Source organism: Podarcis pityusensis (assembly GCF_964106645.2).
Source record: "Podarcis pityusensis genome assembly, chromosome: 3".
Classification (NCBI taxonomy): domain Eukaryota; kingdom Metazoa; phylum Chordata; class Lepidosauria; order Squamata; family Lacertidae; genus Podarcis; species Podarcis pityusensis.
The window spans coordinates 116,484,423-116,490,673 of NC_138026.1; the positions used below are offsets into that span (position 1 = coordinate 116,484,423).

Genomic DNA, 6,251 nt, shown 5'->3' on the forward strand with positions numbered 1-6,251 from the left:
AAACAAAATAAAAAAATTCCTTCCAGTAGCACCTTAGAGACCAATGAAGTTTGTTATTGGTTTGAGCTTTCATGTGCATGCACACTTTTTCAGATACACTTCACATGCACACGAAAGCTCATACCAATAACAAACTTAGCTGGTCTCTAAGGTGCTACTGGAAGGAATGTTTTTTATTTTGTTTCGACTATGGCAGACCAACACAGCTCCCTACCTGTAACTAAAGATTTGTATAGTTACTTATCTCCTTGGCTTGTATAGTTACTTATCTCCTTGGCTCAGGGGGTCACATAACTCCATACCCTTCAACATTTCTCTAATGAAAATAGGGACGTCCTAAGGAGAAGAGGGGACGCGGTTGGCGCTGTGGGTTAAACCACAGAGCCTAGGACTTGCTGATCGGAAGGTCAGCGGTTCGAATCCTCACAACGGGGTGAGCTCCCATTCCTCGGTCCCTGCTCCTGTCAACCTAGCAGTTCGAAAACACGTCCAAGTGTAAGTAGATAAATAGGTAGTGCTCAGGGGGGAAGGTAAACGGCATTTCCGTGCTCTGCTCTGGTTCACCAGAAGCGGCTTAGTCATGCTGACCACATGACCTGGAAGCTGTACGCCGACTCCCTTGGCCAGTAAAGCGAGATGAGCACCGCAACCCCAGAGTCGGCCATGACTGGATCTAATGGTCAGGGTCCCTTTACCTTCTTTAAGGAGAAGAGGGACATTCCGCGATCAAATCAGAAACTGAAACGGCTTCTCTAAATCAGGGACTATCCCTGGAAAATAGGGACACTTGGAGGGTCAGCCCATCACAGTAGTGTGTTGGAACTACAATCAAGGAAAATGTCTATGTGACTGGGGTAGATATGCCCATGATTGCAGAAGTCCTGTGCAGGACTTAGGTTCCCATCCCTTGAGGGTAGGGTTATATAGAGTTACCTTTATAAAAATCCAACTTAACCCCCCTGGAACCGAGGAAGATGATCCCCCAACTTCTACCCAAGTGAGTCACTTGGGCATGTCCCACACCCCAGTATTAACAGTATGGTGGTAGTTGAGCTGCGGTGTTACAGTAACTCCTTGTGGCGAAAATGGCACAGGGCAGAATCAGCATAGTAATGAGGTGACCCTGATGGGAAGGATTAGCTTTGGCACCCCAAAGATCAGGTTGAAACATCTGCCTGGCTGGAATCTCCCACTCCAGTCATCAAGGAAGAGCTTGACTTGCCCCATGACGGAGTTCAATGCTGGGTAGTTCTCAATGAGGGAGTTGGGGCATTTCCCAGCCACAACGGAGTCCCATTCAATCAGTGAAGGCTGAGTGGAATGAGGAATTTATCCTTGTCCTACTGCCATGCTAACCCTGTTGTGTCTGATAGTCTGTGAAGTTTTGGACAGTTTTGACCCAACACCTCGTGTCCTGTTTCAGTGCTTTCACCACTCTCAAGGGGCCACAGAATGCACCTGCTTGGACAAGGCCATTATTCAGGTCTATGCTGTCCAGTCAAAGACAACTATGGGGTGCAACGCTCATTTTGCATTTCAGGCCGAGGGAGCCCCTTCCAATTCTTTGAAGTCTATGTTCAAGGTTCTTGGGCCCAAACTATCTTCTGGACTTTCTGATTCCTAATGTTCCACTTCGCTCACTGGTATCTTCTGATAGGGCACTTTTACCCTTTGGTGCTTCACTGATATTGTTGCACGATTGTGGGCTTTTAATTCCCTACCCCACCCCAGTGCAGTTCATAGCCATTTAAATAAATGCCCCCAACTCCTACCTTATTGCATATACTATTTGACAACTGCATAAAGCCGTCAGATTAAGATGTTTGGGGTGATGCATTTATTCTTGGTCCTCCACTGTGTTGCAAAGGATCACCATGACAATAATTGCCCAATAATCAGCAAATACTCCCACATGATTTACTCTCCAGGTGGGGTTTTGACAGATGTTGCAGGATGTTTGCCCTGCGGCTATTTATTCCACAACTGAGAAGTTTACTGATCATAAATTCTCTGGCCCACTGCCACAAAATTCTGTATAAATAAAGGGTTTCTGCAATCTCGTCCTTCAACCATTCTTCAGCCTTGCTCTTCTCTCCTGCAGTTCTGAGATCCCAGCCAATTGTGCACCATGAAGACTGCTTTCGTGCTCTTCGCTTTGGCCTTCTTGGTTTTCCAGGCAACGGCTAAGCCAAATCCTGATGTTTTAGCAGAAGATGATGCCCAAATGCCAGTGGGTGAGTAGAATTAAGCAAAAACTTATCCCTCCCCCCTTTCTCTTTCTTTCCCCTCTTCTTGCAATAGTGTGTCCATATCATTGTGGTTCCTTCACCTTTCCAATTTGTTTCTTTTCTCATGCCCTCAATCTCCTGCATCTGCTGGCTTCTACCACTAGGTCTAGAGTTGAAGGGCATCATGCAAGGTCCCACAGATTCTTACATTAGCTGTTTCCAGAATCCTGTCTCTTCACCCAGCCAAAAGTCAGTTGATTTGCACACAAGAAGACACAGTATATACACAAGAGCAATTTGGCCACCACTTTTGTTTAGAAGTATCAGCATCACTATTGGTTCTGAAGGAAAGATGCTGCCACTTTCTAACTTCTCAGTCGCTCACCAAACACCCAGGATGTGCCTTGCAACCACATTCTGAATGTCAGATATGAGCCCTAAAGCCTTTGAGAGAGCTGCAGAGGTTACAGGATGACATGTGTTATCTAAAATGGGTCTTGGGAGCCTCTGGCCCATGGGTCAAATTAGACCCATCAGGGATTCTAATTTGGCCCCAAAGTCTGTTTTCATCCAGTCACGGCCACCTGCCCCACACCTGACTTCATATAACATTAGGTGTGGGGCATGTAAAGCTGCAGTGGCAAAGGAACAACTAGGAATCTGGTCCTGATTTTATCTCTACAAGTGAGGACTTCAGCACCCTTTAGTTTTTGCACCAAATGCAAACCCCATAAGGATTAGTTTCACTTGAGAGCTCCTGGTGAGAGCCACCAAGTAAAGAGAACGCCTGAAAGGAGGGGCTTGCTTTCTGGCCTGCTTTCAACAGGAATCTTTGTAGCCATGAGCAAGAGACGCGGGTGATGCTGTGGTTTAAACCACTGAGCCTCTTGGGCTTGCCAATCGGAAGGTCGGTGGTTTGAATCCACATGACAGGGTGAGCTCCTGTTGCTCTGTCCCAGTTAGCAGTTCAAAAGCATATCAGCACAAGTAGATAAACAGGTACCACTGCAGCAGGAAGGTTAACTGTGTTTCCGTATGCTGTGGCACGTTGTGCCAGAAGCATTTTAATCATGCTGGCCACATGATCTAGAAAGCTGTCTGCAGAGAAATGCCAGCTCTCTCAGCCTGAAATGTGACATGAAGGTCACACCCCATAGTCGCCTTTGACTGGACTTAACCGCCCAGGGGTCCTTTACCTTTACCTGTAACCATGGCTTGAATTCAAGCAGAGGAAGCAAAGACTCCAGAGCACTTCTGAGTGTACTTTCAATCCTTCCCTTTGATTTGAATCACCAATGCTTGGTGATGGACAGTTGGCCAGCATCACCTATCTGTCAAAAGTGGTCCAGTTCTCCCTTCGGCAGCACATATACTAAATTGGAACGATACAGAGAAGATTAGCAAAAGTAGTCCAGTTCTGCATCTCAGCCACTGGCTGCTGGATCAAGTTTCTTTCATATAGACCCATTCCAATATGGCTTCAGGTTTGGGCATGACTTTGGTTACCCTGACGGATGACTTTTATCGGAAACCAGAATTTCACAAACATGGGTCTCCAGCTGTTTTTGGACTACAATTCCCATCTTCCCAAGCCACTGTTTCTGTTAGCTAGGGATGATGGGAGTTGTAGCCCCAAAACAGCTGGAGACCCAAGGTTGGGACACCCTGGTCTACTTTCTTGACTTTCCTTAACTTCTCAGTGGCTTTCAGTACCATGAGAACAGAGGGTTAGGGGCACAACTTTGCAGTGTCTCCACTCCTCTCTTAAGGGCCACCAAGAGGGAATAGAATCGGGATGCTACCATTTAGACCTATAGCATTGACACTGTGTGGTCCCTCAATGTTCCATATTGCCTCCCTTGCTGTTTAAGATTTATGTGACACCACTGGGAGATGTTATCCAGAGATCGGGATACCCAGCTCTCTCCCTCCATTCTATCTGAATCAGGAGAAGCTGTGCAGGTGCTGGGCCAGTGTCTGGAGGAAGATGGGGGTTAATAAACAGAAGCTGCATCCTTACAGTTATTTCTTGGATATGAGAATTTGGAGGACAGTTACCGTATTCTGGATAGGGCACCAGACTTCCTGAAGGAGCAAGTGTGCTGCTTGGAGGTGCTCCTTCATTTTAGATGGGCAACGAGTGCCTATGCCCAGTAATCACTGACAGTCTCCCATGTAGACTTTAATGAGCTCTGTGTGGATCTGACCTTGAAAGTGGTCCAGAAGTTGAGGCTGGCACAGAATACTGCAGCCCAGATGCAATGGGGCACCATTGGACAGGAACACATCCTGCATTGGCTGCCAGTGAGAGAACAGATCTGATTCCAGGTAGTGACTAAGAATGATGGAGAAATTTCATTCGGTTAGCAGTTAAAGGTTTAACTCCCTAATTCACACTTTCCTGGAAAATACACAAATGGAAACACAGCCATCCTTCAAAATTGACACATTACTCAATTTTGTTTTTAAATATTTTTTATTAGGGTTTATAAAGAAAAATGCAAAGATTATCGTCAAATATCTTCTCTTTTTTTGGTCAAAATGAAAACATTAATCTAGAGGGGGCAAAGAAAAAGAGAATAACAGAAAATACTGGGGTAAAGCATGTCTAAATAGGCACGCACATATTAATGAAAATGGCATGCAACAAGTACCATATTATGTAAAAGTGCTTTGGGAAAATGTCTGTCTTTGCTTGCAAAATATGGGTTTATTAGCTGGTGAATTTTCATGAGGACTTTTTAAAAATAAAATCTGCAAACTAGTATGGAAAGATGGTGAATGGAACTTTGTTTTTTTGTGGGGGTGGTGGAGGAAAATGGGGACTTCAGAGAAACTGAATTTGACCAACTCACCCAATGTTCTTTGCTGGCAACGAGGCTGATATCTTGTTCAGAAAGAAACAAGATCGCTGACCATTCTTCAGAGTAGCCTTACCAAAACCTGTGCAGATGTTTGCAACAGTAAAACCAGCAGCACCCGTGTAGAGGAGAGAAAGTCCATTGTTATATCATCGTTATCATTAATTTTATTTTGGTTAGACACTATTCTTACCGCATAACTCAAAGAGCGGTTTACAGTAAAACCAACCCCCCCCCCTCAAAAAAAAACAACAATAAAAATGAGAACCAAAGCTAACAAAAAAAAGGTGGGAACATATATTATGCTCTAATTTGGAAAACTTTACAGAAAAGCAGTGTCCGCTGTGTTAAAGTGAGATAGGACTAAGCTAAGCCAAAGAGAGGAGAGCTACCTGATAAGCATGTTAAGGTCCCTTGCCTTTTCTTTTCTTTCCTGCAGAAGATGTTCCCCGCCCAAGAAATGCCATGGTATGCAATGCTATGGGGGGAAATTGCCGCCCCGGATGCTATGCCAATGAGAAGCCTGTTGGAAAATGCTTTGCAAGTATGTATTGCTGTGTGGGATTCCAGTAGAGAGCCTGCTCAAGAGAGATGCAAGGAACACCAACAGCGGACGATCGGAACAGAGGAAGAATCCACCTCCCAATCAAGATGGATTAATGCTAAACCTCTCTTTTTTGATTAAAACTGAGTTTGCTTCCAATTCAGTGGCTATCTAGTATTTTATTCTTCCTCAAAGCATTTGATCACTTATAGTTATCACTAGCACTAAACTACCATTGTTGTTGTAACTACTACTACAAACTCCCCCCGTTCCCCCAATTATCTGAAACAGTCACAATTTTCTTGATTTCTTGATTTGATTTATCATACAGTGGTACCTCTGGATGCGAACGGGATACGTGCCGGAGCCCCGTTTGCATCTAGAAGCAAATGTAACTAGCGACGACATGTCTGCGCATGTGCACGTCGCTTTTAGCCGCTTCTGCGCATGGCATCATTTTGAGCGTCTGCGCATGCGCAAGCGGCGAAACCCAGAAGTAATGCGCTCCATTACTTCTGGGTTGCCACAGAGTGCAACTCGAACGCGCTCATCCCGAAGCACATTCAACGCGAGGTATGACTGTATTTCTATGCCACTTTTCACTCAGAGGAATCATAA

General features: G+C 45.0%; 1 long non-coding RNA gene across 1 annotated transcript; it reads left to right on the top strand.

Moving 5' to 3' along the window:
* The first annotated feature begins 2,068 nt into the window (after positions 1-2,068).
* On the top strand, positions 2,069-5,792 carry LOC308473309. The gene is made up of 2 exons (XR_013984027.1): positions 2,069-2,234; positions 5,529-5,792. It is a non-coding gene; the product is annotated as an uncharacterized lncRNA (long non-coding RNA).
* The last annotated feature ends 459 nt before the right edge of the window (positions 5,793-6,251 follow it).